The 15,613-nt window shown below is 45.2% G+C and overlaps 1 pseudogene; it reads left to right on the top strand.

Annotated features, from left to right (window-relative positions):
• Positions 1–316: 316 nt before the first annotated feature.
• Positions 317–15,613, top strand: part of LOC118366637 (ceramide kinase-like protein) — a 64,549-nt pseudogene continuing 49,252 nt past the window's right edge.

The following is a 15,613-nucleotide window of genomic DNA, read 5'->3' on the forward strand; positions in this document are numbered from 1 at the left end:
GCTGTTATTGGCAGATAGGTTTGAAACTCTATTTCTTATTGGTCTATTAACTAATTTACCACATGGTGATGTCACCATGGAAGGCTAAAACTCAATCCCACCGAAACAGGCTGAAATTTCAGGTGGTCTTTTCAAACAGCTTTTACACTAAAAGGGTATTATCATACATTTCACAATGTCACATTGTTATTCCAATCTCATAGTGTGGAAATAAAGAATATATAAAACACAGGAAATCACGTTTTTGACTGCACTGGGCCTTTAACACTTTTAAAGCTATTATCTCTCAGAACTAAAGTTATTTCTTTGTTCAAGTATGGGCCTAAGCCTTTATGTCGGCATTGTGGTAAAGGGTTCCTGCACTTCCGGAGCATGTCTTTGCTTCCTGTGTATCTCTCGGTCAGTCGGAGACTCTGAGGCGTACAGAGTATGTGCAGTTGAAGGATATGTTTGAAGTGAAGGTGAAGAGAGATGCTACGAGCCAGCAGACAGGGGGCACTCTCTTGGGCATCACTCTGTTCCAGTTTAAGAAGAATGGACCCAAACTGAAGGACTATGCCATTCACTTCAACAACATGAATGTGGAACACTGTGAGATCTGTTTTTAAAAAATGAAGGAGATACTCAGTGGTAAGTGTGCTTCAAAAAAAAAACTTTAAACATATAGGACTGGTTTCTCTGACAAAGATTAAGCCAAGTTCTAGACAAAGTGGCGAATCTGCTTTTAAGACTGAATCTAGGTCTGGTAAACTGGCTCATATATTATTTGGTCTGACTGAGTAAAAAAGATGGAAAACATCAAATAATGTAGTGCATTTTTATGTGGACTCAACCTTTGGCCCAAACGTAATTGTACTACCCTAAGTGGGCTGTGCTTTTGACAAATATTTGAACACCAAACATATCAGGGCATATATGTTGTACAGCAGTTTGCAGTGATGTTGTTGCCAACAACCCACAAAGATTTTGAGACATGCTCAAATAGTTGGTCACTGATAATAAAGCAATACATTATCGATCACGGTAGTCACTAGGATATCACAATCTTTTTACAGGTTGTCACACATAGACATTCTCCAATATCTTCCTGTTGTGATTTTTTTATGACTTTTTAAAGCAGCACCCCTGTGTGGTTATTGGCTCTGTGAGTGTCCCTAGGAAGAGACCTGGCATGATGGGGACACCTGTCTCTGAGGGCCCTGCTGGGTTGGACCATTTAGGCAGCCTATCCTCCTCCCCTCTCCACCCACTGTCTCCCCCTGTCAGTCCCGTAGAAGGAAAGATAATTACTAACTACAGGGTGGCCACCATCAACCTGTTCTTCAGGCCCTAGTGGCCAACACCTCCACATCGTTCTCCCACCCTCCTCCTCTCCAGCGTAGTCTAGGGCAATGACATGGCCATCACACAAAAAGAGTGCCCATATCCAACACCTTTCAATTCATCTACTATATGCTACCTCATCAGACATAATATCCTTGACAATATAAAATATCCACCCCAGAAATGTTGCCTAATATACAGTACAGTGTGTGCATAGAATGTATGTTGGAGTTTCTGTAAATGAAAAACCTGGTTTAGGGATAGCTCTATCAGGTGCAGCTTAGACAAGCACTCGAAAGCTAGACAGCCCAAGTTAGTGACACTGTCTGTCTGTACATAATGTTGTGTTAACACAATTCAGCGTAATCCCTGTAACGTTCGTTATAGCAGCAGCCAGCTAATACTACGTGATTAGTTCTGCATTAGTCATCTGAGATTAAAGGGGATTGTTGTTATGTTAGCTCAATCTAGCCGGCATTACACCATCTCTCCTTTCACAGGCCTGTCCGCTCTGATATAGCCCTGTACTGTTCTGTTCCTCAGGCAAACCAAGGATTTGTCCAAAATGTCATCCTATTCCTTATATAGTGCACTACTTTTGACCAGAGCCCTATGGACCTGGTCAAAAGTAATGCACTGCCTAGGGAATAGTGTGCCATTTAAGACTCAGTACAACTTTGGCAAAGCCGACTTTTAAAGTTGTACCTCCCTCAGCCTTAGGAGGATCCAAAGCCTTGGCTGTGTTCCAAATGGCCCCCTATTCTCTATATATAGTGAACTCATTTTGACAAAGGCCCATATGCGTCTGGTCAAAAGTAGTGCACAATGTAGGGAATAGGGTGTAATTTGGGACATTGGCCTTGGGTTTTTGTGTGAGAGGGCTGTGAGTACTTTGTACTTTAACACGAATGTATTAACATAATTAAAACAACATGCCTTGAGGCGGCCTACAGGGCACTGAATAGCCTTATTTATGAAGAAAAAAAACATACAAAAACAATAATTAATTGATTCGATATTGTCTTCTTCTTTTTTATGTTGCAGAATGGATCATCTTATGAAACTAAGCCTGGGCCCGTATTCAAAAAGCATTTTAGAAGAGGAGTGCTGAACTACAAGCGGTGACGTCTTTTATCATTGTACAGAATATTTTTCACCAAATGTAACACAGCGGCAGTGCATTTGCACTACTAAATTGAACCAACAAGAGTTATTGGTTGTTATAAAACCTGCATCTCATTACACTCAGATGCTGGGCAAATATGGTTCGACACAGATTCATATACTAAATAAATATACGGCTCTGGCTTGTTCGGACAAAGATCCACTGCGGCTCTAAATATTGACCCTGTTAAAAGGTGGTATTAGGAGCATAATGCAGAGCCCTTAGCCTTCACCTGGCACAACAAGGTCCAAGTAAGTACAAAAGTAAATTAAGGGCATAACAGACCTTGTCCTTATCAACAATAGACATATAATGTTATATACGATTAAATAATAACCATCAACTACATGAATCATGCATATATTCATATAGGCTCTATACAAAGAGTTAAAACATAAACGGTAAAAAAATCCTCTCCATTCTGTTGTTAAACAACTTAGCTAACAGGTTTACGTAGTTCTCACACTATGACTTATCAATAGACATATGAATTCAGTTTAGAGGACAATGGTCAATGGATCAACTCTAAGTTGAACTCTGAGCTTTCCCCCCTCTCTCTTTTTCTCCTCTCTGTTTCACTCTCTCCTCCACTCTCTCTTTTCCTCCCCCTGAGGGCCTTTAGCTACGACAACAATAAAGTTCAACTTGATGCAGGAGTGTGACCATCCACTTTGACAAGAGCACCAAGGCCATATTATCTGTCCAGAGAGGGGAGACGGCCTGGTGTGGGCTATGAGGGGCCTGGTTGGTCTGATTGACCTGCCCAACACAGGACCCACTAATCTGTGAAAGAAAGGGGGCTTTGAAAATGCCATGGAGGTGATTGTAGGATTGTAGCTCTACACAGCGTCGCTCCGCTCGCACAAGGCAAGGGTATCAGAAAGACACAGACATCCTGCCTTGAGCCTTGTACAGGTGCTGCCATTGTTAGCGCTGGCCTCTACACATGCTGGTCTGTCTGTGACCAGGCTGGTGACATTACCAGACGACTGATGGCTGGTTTAATCTGGTGGCTGACACCCTCAGCTGGACCACGCCACCTCATGTGTCAGACCACATCACATGGCTTGTCACTGCGATGGCCCAGCAATGACCACAGCACTGGCCAAGGCAATGCCTCCATTTGGTTTCCAGCATTCAGAATCCGTCTCTAGGAAAGGAGAGTGAGGGGTTGATAAAAAAGGCAAGGAGGGAGACGGGGTTATGCAGCAGCACCTTTTGTGTTTAACTGTCAGCTGGGACACTCCCTTCATTGTGCAACGTTATTAGAGGCTCCCTGGGAAACGAGGGCGTAGGGATACATCGTTCCCACTGTAACAGGTGAGAGCTCCTGTAATCCAGCATACCGCAGTTTAAATTCCCCCCGTGGGAGAAATTATTCAGCAGCACCACTGACTTAACAATAGCCTTATAATAAAACAAAATACATCCCCCTGTGGAAAACAGAGAGAGCAAGAGAGAGAGAGAGAAAAAGAGAGAGAGAGAGAGAGGAGGACCTAGAGGAGGAGCTAGCACACAGTCCTTTATGTTCCATTGTGTGAGGCTATCAAGGTATCATTTTAACAGGCAGTCATGCGCGGCGCGGACCAGGGTGACATGTGGCCCAAAGTAATGCATTTCTCTCCCAGGCAGGCAAGTCAGTTAGCTAATGTGGGAAGCTAATGTAGTAAAAGATAGCAGCATGCATCTGTTCTTCAGGACACACACACACATAGAACCTGGCTAAGGCAGTCTGGAGGAACTCTAATGAAGGAGCTGAGAGACAGAGACTTCACATCTCAGAGCACACAGGAGCTTAATATCCACCGCTTAATGTGACACTGGAACTTTATAATCACCTTCTATCAGAAAGGCTAAAAAACAAAACATCTGGGGCTATATTTATAAAGCATCTCGGAGTAGGAGTCTCTGAGTAGGAGTCTCAGAGTACGAGCCTCAGAGTAGGAGTTTCAGAGTAGGAGTCTCAGAGTAGGAGTCTTAGAGGAGCTCTGCCTGACCTTAGAACCTTATTTATCATATGCAAAATTGTTATTACAATCAGTTGCATAAAGTTCATGATTTAAATTGCTTTACAGCACATGACCTATTTGTCAGTGTGTGTCCAGCAACCTCCCCTCTTCTGATGTGGTCATATCCTCTGTAGGATATTCGTACTCTTCCTGGTTGAATGAGTGTATGAAGGACATTACCCTGGTCCTTGCCTGGTAGCTGACTAGATGAGTGTAAAATCTTAGCCTGGTCCCTGTCTGCTAGCTGACTAGATGAGTGTAGAATGTTAGCCTGGTCCCTGTCTGCTAGCTGACTAGATGAGTGTAGAATGTTAGCCTGGTCCCTGTCTCCTAGCTGACTAGATGAGTGTACAATGTTAGCCTGGTCCCTGTCTCCGAGCTGACTAGATGAGTGTAGAATGTTAGCCTGGTCACTGTCTCCTAGCTGACTAGATGAGTGTACAATGTTAGCCTGGTCCCTGTCTCCGAGCTGACTAGATGAGTGTAGAGTGTTAGCCTGGTCACTGTCTCCTAGCTGACTAGATGAGTGTAGAATGTTAGCCTGGTCCCTGTCTCCTAGCTGACTAGATGAGTGTAGAATGTTAGCCTGGTCCCTGTCTCCGAGCTGACTAGATGAGTGTAGAATGTTAGCCTGGTCCCTGTCTCCTAGCTGCATGGATTAGTGTTGAATGTTACCCTGGTCCCTGTCTGCTAGCTGCATGGATTAGTGTAGAATGTTACCCTGGTCCCTGTCTCCTAGCTGCATGGATTAGTGTAGAATGTAACCCTGGTCCCTGTCTGCTAGCTGCATGGATTAGTGTTGAATGTTACCCTGGTCCCTGTCTGCTAGCTGCATGGATTAGTGTAGAATGTTACCCTGGTCCCTGTCTCCTAGCTGCATGGATTAGTGTTGAATGTTACCCTGGTCCCTGTCTGCTAGCTGCATGGATTAGTGTAGAATGTTACCCTGGTCCCTGTCTCCTAGCTGCATGGATTAGTGTAGAATGTAACCCTGGTCCCTGTCTGCTAGCTGCATGGATTAGTGTTGAATGTTACCCTGGTCCCTGTCTGCTTGCTGCATGGATTAGTGTAGAATGTTACCCTGGCCCCTGTCTGCTAGCTGCATTGATTAGTGTAGAATGTTACCCTGGTCCCTGTCTGCTAGCTGCATGGATTAGTATAGAATGTTACCCTGGTCCCTGTCTGCTAGCTGCATGGATTAGTGTAGAATGTTACCCTGGTCCCTGTCTGCTAGCTGCATGGATTAGTGTAGAATGTAACCCTGGTCCCTGTCTGCAAGCTGAATGGATTAGTATAGAATGTTACCCTGGTCCCTGTCTGCAAGCTGCATGGATTGGTGTAGAATGTAACCCTGGTCCCTGTCTGTTAGCTGCATGGATTAGTGTAGAATGTGACCTTGGTCCCTGCCTGCTAGCTGCATGAATTAGTGTGGAATGTTACCCTGGTCCTTGTCTGCTAGCTGCATGGATTAGTGTAGAATGTTACCCTGGTCCCTGTCTGCTAGCTGCATGGATTAGTGTAGAATGTAACCCTGGTCCCTGTCTGCAAGCTGAATGGATTAGTATAGAATGTTACCCTGGTCCCTGTCTGCTAGCTGCATGGATTAGTGTAGAATGTTACCCTGGTCCCTGTCTGCTAGCTGCATGGATTAGTGTAGAATGTTACCCTGGTCCCTGTCTCCTAGCTGCATTGATTAGTGTGGAATGTTACCCTGGTCCCTGTCTGCTAGCTGCATGGATTAGTGTAGAATGTTACCCTGGTCCCTATCTTTTAGCTGCATGGATTAGTGTAGAATGTAACCCTGGTCCCTGTCTGTTAGCTGCATGGATTAGTGTAGAATGTGACCTTGGTCCCTGCCTGCTAGCTGCATGAATTAGTGTGGAATGTTACCCTGGTCCTTGTCTGCTAGCTGCATGGATTAGTGTAGAATGTTACCCTGGTCCCTGTCTGCTAGCTGCATGGATTAGTGTAGAATGTAACCCTGGTCCCTGTCTGCAAGCTGCATGGATTAGTATAGAATGTTACCCTGGTCCCTGTCTGCTAGCTGCATGGATTAGTGTAGAATGTTACCCTGGTCCCTGTCTGCTAGCTGCATGGATTAGTGTAGAATGTTACCCTGGTCCCTGTCTGCTAGCTGCATGGATTAGTGTAGAATGTTACCCTGGTCCCTGTCTGCAAACTGCATGGATTAGTGTAGAATGTTACCCTGGTCCCTGTCTGCTAGCTGCATGGATTAGTGTAGAATGTTACCCTGCTCCCTGTCTGCAAACTGAGTGTATAATGTTACACATTAACAGGCTTTCCATTAACTCACCATGTGTATCCATGGAGACACCACTTTCTCGTCAACTCCTCTGCATAGATACCAGTCCGTCGCTCAACCTTGCTTGGTCAACAAGGTTTTCTATTGTTGGTCTTTGTATACTTAGTTTGGTGAGGTGGAGAAAACTTCCCCGTGGGCGAGTCAAGTCAATCAGTTAGAGGGTGAATTGTGTGGATGTAATGTAGTAATATGAATTAGTGGGTGAGTGAGTGAGTGAGTGAGTGAGTGAGTGAGTGAGTGAGTGAGTGAGTAAGGGATTGAGGTGTGTGTGATGGATACAGAAAGAAAGTGGATCAGGGAGTTGGTGATTGAGTGATTTCATTTGATCATGGAATATGGTAAGTAAGTTAGATGAGTAGGAGAGAAAGAGAGCATGAACAGTATGTTAGATGTAAGTAAGTTAGTGTGAAAATAGTGTGTGAATGAGCATGTGTTATGTGGGAGAGTATATAATAGGGAGTGTGTGTGTGTGTGGGCTCTCATCACCATGGGAGAGCGGTAGTGTGTGTATATCTGTCTCCTTTCTCTCTGTGGAGGATGAAACAGAGAGAAGCAGATGCTGTCCTCCGTAACAAAGCTATCACAGCCATATCACTTTCACTGGAGGGAGTACCAGTCCTGTCTTAGTGTATTCCCCCCCACAGACTGGACCCTTCTGTCTGTCTTTCTGACCGCATCTGTCTGTCTGTCTCTGCCTCTGCCTCTGTCTCTACATTTACATTTACATTTAAGTCATTTAGCAGACGCTCTTATCCAGACCGACTTACAAATTGGTGCATTCACCTTATGACATCCAGTAGAACAGTCACTTTACAATAGTGCATCTAAATCTTAAAGGGGGGTGAGAAGGATTACTTATCCTATCCTAGGTATTCCTTAAAGAGGTGGGGTTTCAGGTGTCTCCGGAAGGTGGCTTTCTGACTTTAACTGTCTGTCTGTCTGTCTGTCTGTCTGTCTGTCTGTCTGTCTGTCTGTCTGTCTGTCTGTCTGTCTGTCTGTGTATCTGTCTTTTTTGGGGGGCCTTGTCTGTCTGACTCACCTCGTCAGTGTTGAAGCACAGAATACGTGTCGCTGTCTGACACACCGCATTTATTTTTTAAAAAACACCAGCAATATAAACCGAGGATTATCACCTACAGTGAAAACACACCAGCAATATAAACAGAGGATTATCACCTACAGTGAAAACACACCAGCAATATAAACAGAGGATTATCACCTACAGTGAAAACACACCAGCAATATAAACAGAGGATTATCACCTACAGTGAAAACACACCAGCAATATAAACAGAGGATTATCACCTACAGTGAAAACACACCAGCAATATAAGGCACAGGATTATCACCTACAGTGAAAACACACCAGCAATATAAACCGAGGATTATCACCTACAGTGAAAACACACCAGCAATATAAACCGAGGATTATCACCTACAGTGAAAACACACCAGCAATATAAACCGAGGATTATCACCTACAGTGAAAACACACCAGCAATATAAACCGAGGATTATCACCTACAGTGAAAACACACCAGCAATATAAACCGAGGATTATCACCTACAGTGAAAACACACCAGCAATATAAACCGAGGATTATCACCTACAGTGAAAACACACCAGCAATATAAACCGAGGATTATCACCTACAGTGAAAACACACCAGCAATATAAACAGACGATTAACACCTACAGTGAAAACACATATGCTGCTATGCATCTCTTCACTGTACTTAAAGTATGTTATTTTTTTGTAATATTTTGGTTTATAATGTACTTAGTGCTAATACATATTCAAAAAGTTCATTATGGTAACCTTTTGTGTTAGTAACCAAAGACACATTCCCATGAGTCTTTTTGGATTATTTAATGATTTCCAAATACAGTATTTGTTTATTTTTTGTATTCATATTTTCTATATTGACCCAAATCACATGCAGATAACAATTTCTATTATATTCACAACACAGTTGTTATATTCACAACACAGTTATTATATTCACAACACAGTTATTATATTCACAACACAGTTGTTATATTCACAACAGAGTTATTATATTCACAACACAGTTATTATATTCACAACACAGTTGTTATATTCACAAAAGTTATTATAGTCACAACACAGTTATTATATTCACAACTGTCACGTTCGGACCGTAGTTCTGTTATTTTATTCTTTGTTTTAGTATGGTCAGGGCGTGAGTTGGGGTGGGCAGTCTATGTTTGTTTTTCTATGTTCGGCCTAGTATGGTTCTCAATCAGAGGCAGGTGTTGTTAGTTGTCTCTGATTGAGAATCATACTTAGGTAGCCTGGGTTTTACTTTTGGTTTGTGGGTGTTTGTTTTCGTGTGAGTGTTTGGGCAACACGGTACTGTTTCGGTTTTGTATATTTCACATTTATTATTTTGTTCCAGTATTCAGTTGTGTTTTTTGAATAAATCCATATGGACACTTACCACGCTGCGTTTTGGTCCAATCCTTACTCCTCCTCAGACTAAGAGGAGGAAATCCGTTACAACAACACAGTTATTATATTCACAACACAGTTGTTATATTCACAATACAGTTGTTATATTCACAATACAGTTGTTATATTCACAATACAGTTGTTATATTCACAACACAGTTATTATATTCACAACACAGTTGTTATATTCACAATACAGTTATTATATTCACAACACAGTTGTTATATTCACAACAGTTATTATAGTCACAACACAGTTATTATAGTCACAACACAGTTGTTATATTCACAACACAGTTGTTATATTCACAATACAGTTATTATATTCACAACACAGTTGTTATATTCACAACACAGTTATTATATTCACAACACAGTTGTTATATTCACAACAGTTATTATAGTCACAACACAGTTATTATAGTCACAACACAGTTGTTATATTCACAACACATTTGTTATATTCACAATACAGTTATTATATTCACAACACAGTTGTTATATTCACAACAGTTATTATATTCCCAATTTATATTCATTTGTTAAAGTACTGTGAATAAATCCAGAAGAATTATGGTGTATTTTTGTAATCAGCCTACATCTACAACTCTCTGTGGACTGGACACATACAGCCTAAATAATCCCAAATATCTAGTCAATTTATCCAGCACGGAGGGAGGATTGGGTTTGGTTGGGGGCAGAGCACATATGGAGGAAGGGATGTGTGTGTGTGTTGGCGTCAGATCCAGAGCCTCAGCACGGTGATCCCCCTGCTTGAGGGGGTAAATCTGGAGATGGCCGGGTGGGGAAGGGACTCGGTGGGGTTTCGTGCAGGGACTGGGCTGGGGGCTCCCCCACCGCTAATGCGTTCTAATGCCAGCTCCTGACACAGCGCCAGATGCTCCTGTTTGGCAGGGCATCTGAGGATCTGAAGAAAGGTCTGGGGTGTTGGGTTCGCCACCCGTATGCCATACGCCCAGGAGAAGTAGCACAAGATGGGGACAATATGGGGACAAGACGAGTCCAGCCTACACGACTCAGTACTAAGTTAGCCTGGTCCCAGATCTGTTTGTGCTGTTTGGCCAACTCCTATGGTCATTGTCATGTGGCCTGTGTCTTGACAATTACCATAGGAGTTGACAAGACAGCACAATCAGATCTAGGAACCAGGCTAGTTCTCCATATCCTGTATGCCGTCTTTTAATTCCCTGCCTCTCCTGGGCCTTCCAGATCATCCAGGATCCAGCCCCTTAGAGGCCCCACGAGGCCCTGACCTTCCCCAAACTCCGATCCCCCAGCCTGGGCTCAGCCAGGAGGATCATGGCCCCCTCACCAGCCAGGCAGCCAGCCAGTGAATCAGTCAGCCATGGATTTTCAGCAGGGAAAAATAAGACATCTGTTCCTAAAGGATTAGCAAATATTCTGTGCTCTTCTGAAAGCCTGTCTGTGTCCGAGTATTGTCATTGAAGCAATCACTGAGCTGCATATGTGCATTACATCTCTCTCTCTCTCTCTCTGCCTCGTGAACACTCAACCTCCCAGTGTTTTTGAACTCATTAAATGGGAGATTAGCAGCTCACAGCCAAATGAAAAAGAACAGGGACAACACAACATTGGTATACCAGGGCTAAGGCTGAGTAATTGGCCTCAGCTATAATAGCCATAGGTTAACTCCAAATGGCTCCCTCTTCCCTATAAAGTACACTACTTTTGACAAGGGTCCTATGGGACCTGCTCAAAAGGAGTGTGATATATAGGTGATAGGGTGCCATTTGGGACTTTACCATATTTCCCATCATATCCCAGTTGTGATCGTTAGCCCACCAGAGGGGACGAGGCTCTTAGTCTTCCGGTAGGACAGAAGCTTTGTTTTCCAATAGGAATCACTGAGAAACCTGACCTCAGCTCCAGGTAATTTACTGGTGATTATGGGAAAAGTAGTCCCTTGTGACTTGTGGCTGTCTCCAGGGGTAGAGAGAAGCCCTTAGCAGGTCTAAACAGATGCTCTGGTGACTGAATCTCGACCACAGCCACAGGAGCCACACGTCCTCTCCTCCTGGTTCTTTCGGTCTGCACTTAGTGGTGGTCAGAGACAGATGTAGTCACTGTGTTGGGCGACATTCATGTGTGTGTGTGTGTGTGTGTGTGTGTGTGTATGTGTGTGTGTGTGCATGTTGGGTGACATTAGGCTAGCCTTATGGTCCTCAGAGGTAACACAGCATTAAACCCATGAGTCAGCGACAGAAGACATCATCATCGGATACAAACTTGATGATCTCATGTTGTTTTCCACAAGTCCACAACATGGACAACTTCACTCTCTAATTGCACATACGGTATCTTGTCAATATTCAGTCAATGTAGCACCATCATTGGTTATGTCACCCAAGCTCCCACGATTGACCAGTTTTCCATGTCATGTTAGCAACATGTAAGTTAATGAACTCAGAAACACTTTATATTTTTAAGGCTGATTCTGAGGATGCTAAACGAACAATTGAAAAACATAGCTTGCAAGTCTCATTCATCTAGCAGGAACTAGGTGGTAAATGTACCTGTTGGTGTATTTTATGGTGTACTGAAGTGACCCAATAAATACATTTTTCTGTTGTGTGTACACTGTGCGTGTACATGAGTTACCCAGTGTTGATGGTAAACATTTCCTAGCGGGGAGAGAGAGGACTTGATTGAAGAGAGAGATCCCTCACCAGCCTGGCTACCCAGCCTGCCGTGTTGCTATGGTACATAATCCTCTGTAAATTATGAAGCCTGTAGGAAAGCTCTGCTGACGACTGGACTGAAACATAATATTCTGGATTGTATGGAGACTCATGTTGGTTTCATGTTGTTTTAGAAAGGAGAAGGCCAACAAGATTTACAGTCATAGGGTTCCAGTTACCTATGGCTACTTACAGTGGAATGCATTAGTTACTTAGATACTGTACCTAATAATAAAATGTTACTATAATGCTATACGACACTATATGGTGTTTACTTAAAATTAACAGCTATAATGCACAATCCAGTGTTCGCGTTGACAATGACCTAATAAATAGACCTAGCTGTAAGACCGATATATGGCTCAAAGTGTCTCTTTCGATATGATATGAAAAGCAGAGTGTTTTGTGTATCCGTCTGAGTCAGACAAAGTGTGGCTTAATGTGTGTCTGTAGTCCCCTCCCCTCTGTGAGACTGGGGGCTATGTGAAGTTAGCTGGGGGATGATGAGAAACTCCCATGCCCCCTCTTAGCCTCCTTAACTTCCCCTGTTCCTCCTCCCAGTCCCCCTAGCCTTCCCCTGGCCTCCTAACCCTCCTGAGCCTCCTGGGCTGAGCCTCCTGATCCAACCCCCTGGCCTACTTTGGTCCTCCTGAGCCCCAGCCACAGCCCCAACTCAGTCAGCAGTGACAGCATCCGTCCTGCACCTGCTCCCAGTATCAGTGCCTCCGAGCCCAGTAGGAGTGGGAGAGGATAGAGAGACAGGAGTGGTATAGTGGGCCTGGAGGTCATAGGGGGAGGGTAGAGAGAAGTGGAGTGCAGGGCAGGAAGGCCCAGTAAGGCTGGAGATGTGATTCTGCTCTCCAGCCTCATCTGTCTATCCTCTAGAGCAGTGTTTCCCAAACGTTTTATAGTCCCGTACCCCTTCAAACATTCAACCTCCAGCTGCTTACCCTCTTTAGCACCAGGGTCAGCACACTCTCAAATGTTGTTTTTTATCATCATTGTAAGCCTGCCACACACACACACTATACAATACATTTATTAAACAGAAGAATGAGTGTGAGTTTTTGTCACAACCTCGCTCATGGGGTTGTATCGTGGGGTTGTAATCTTACATATTTGTTAATCAAAATTGTGAATAACTCTTCCTGGGTTCCAGCAAAATTAAGGCAGTTTATACAATTTTAAAAACATTACAATACATTCACAAATTTCACAACACACTGTGTGCTCTCAGGCCCCTACTCCACCACTACCACATATCTACTGCAAACCCAACACCTCCCATCACCCCGAGAACACCATCCCACCACCATGGTGGTGGCAGCATCATGCTGTGGGGATGTTTGTCATTGACAGGGTCTGGGAAACAGGTCAGAATTGGAGGAATGATGGATGGCGCTAAATACAGGGAAATTCTTGAGGGAAACCTGGATCAGTCTTCCAGAGATTTGAGACTGGAATGGAGGTTCACCTTCCAGCAGGACAATGACCCTAAGCATACTGCTAAAGCGATGAGGGCTGGATCCAGGATGTCTCTAGCGGGAACCCAGCACCTCTCCTCCGGGCCATAACCCTCCCAGTCAACCAGGTACTGGAAACCCCTGCCCCGTGGTCGAACACCCAGGAGACGTTTTACAGTGTAGGCCGGATGGCCATCAATGACACAGGGAGGGGGGTACGGGGTAACACAAGACAGACAGCAGTGGAACTCAGGACTTTGGAGATTGGAACAGGGCCAATGAAATGAGGGGACAGTTTGCGGGACTCTACCTGAAGGGGAGATCCCGTGTGGACAGCCATACCCACTGCCCAATGAGGTAGCGGGGACCTGGGGTCCGACGACGGTCCACTAGTCGACGATACTTGGAGTTGGTCTTGCGAATAGCCGCCCTGGCGCTTCTCCGGGTATGTTGACAGCGGGGGACAAACATCTAGGCCGAGGGTATGCTGACCTCCTGTTCTTGTTCCGGGAACAGTGGAGGCTGATACCCCATGGAGCACTCGAATGGAGGGAGACCCGTGGCCGAACGGGGAAGGGTGTTCCGGGTATACTCCACCCAAACCAGTTGTCGGCTCCAGGTAGTGGATTGGTTGAGACCAGGCATCTCAGGGTGGTTTCCAGGTCTTGGTTGGCTCGCTCCGACTGACCGTTAGTTTGGGGATGGAATCCGGATGGCCGATGACCCAATAAGGGTACAGATTGCCTTCCAGAACTGAGACGAGAACCCTGATTCAAGACCATGTCTACCGGGAGTCCATGGATCGGGAAGACATGCTGCACCATGAGCTGGGACGTCTCCTTGGCAGAAGGTAGTTTAGGGAGAGGGATGAAATGGGTGGCCTTGGAGAACTGATCAACAGCCATCAGAATGACAGTGTTGCCATCAGACGGAGGGAGCCCAGTGAAAAAGTCCAGAGGTATATGAGACCAGGGACGATGAGGGACCGGTAGAGGCTGAAGGAGGCCAGAAGGAGCTTGCCATGGAGTCTTGTTCTGAGCACACACTGTGCATGCGGCGACGAAGGCAGAGACATCAGGAACCATGGTGGGCCACCAGAAACGTTGTCGGAGGAAGGCTAGTGTACGACGGGACCCTGGATGACAGGTCAGCCTGGAGGAATGAGCCATTCCAGGACCTGGGACTGGGGCTGGGTTAGGGACAAACAGCCGGTTAGCTGGGCCCCCTTCAAGTTCAGGCTGGGAGCACTGCGCCTCATGAACCAGGTTCTCAATACCCCAATCCACAGTGGCAGCAAGGCATGAGGTAGGGAGAATGGTTTCGGAAGTCGAGGGTGTGGCAGAGGAACTGTATAGCCGGGAGAGAGTGTCAGGCTCCACATTTTGTGACCCTGGGCGGTAGGAAACGGTTAAGTTGAAGCTGGTAAACAGGAGGGCCCACCGGGCCTGCCTGGAGTTGAGGCGCTTGGCTGTATGGAGATATTCCAAGTTTTTATGGTTGGTCCAGACCAATAATGGCTGTTCTGCTCCTTCCAGCCAGTGCCTCCACTCTTCCAACGCCATCTTAACCGCCAGGAGTTCTTGGTTGCCTACATTGTAGTTCCTCCCTGCAGGATTGAGACAATGGGACAGGAAAGCACAGGGATAAAGCTTTTGGTCCTGGGCAGATCGCTGGGACAGGATGGCCCACACTCCAACATCCGAAGCATCAACTTCCATCACAAATTGACACGAGGGGTCCGGATGGGTGCGGTTGTGAACCGTTGCTTCAGGTCCACAAAGCCTTTGTTGACAGCAGGAGACCATTTGAACGGTACCTTGGGAGAGGTGAGTGCCAAGAGGGGGGCCGCCAGGGTGCTGTAGTTCCAAATGAAATGGCGGTAGAAGTTTGCAAAACCAAGAAACCATTGCAACTGCACCCTGGACGTTGGTTGAGGCCAATCCACGACTGCATTCACCTTTCCAGGATCCATCTGAACATTGCCCTCAGCAAAGACATATCCCAGAAAGGTGATTGTAGAGCAGTGGAACTCACACTTCTCTGCTTTCATGAACAGTTGGTTCTCCAGGAGGCACTGAAGGACCTGTCTGACATGAAGGACATGTTCTTGTGCAGATCGGGAAAAAAAGAGGATGT

Source organism: Oncorhynchus keta, chromosome 34, assembly GCF_023373465.1.
Source record: "Oncorhynchus keta strain PuntledgeMale-10-30-2019 chromosome 34, Oket_V2, whole genome shotgun sequence".
Lineage (NCBI taxonomy): Eukaryota > Metazoa > Chordata > Actinopteri > Salmoniformes > Salmonidae > Oncorhynchus > Oncorhynchus keta.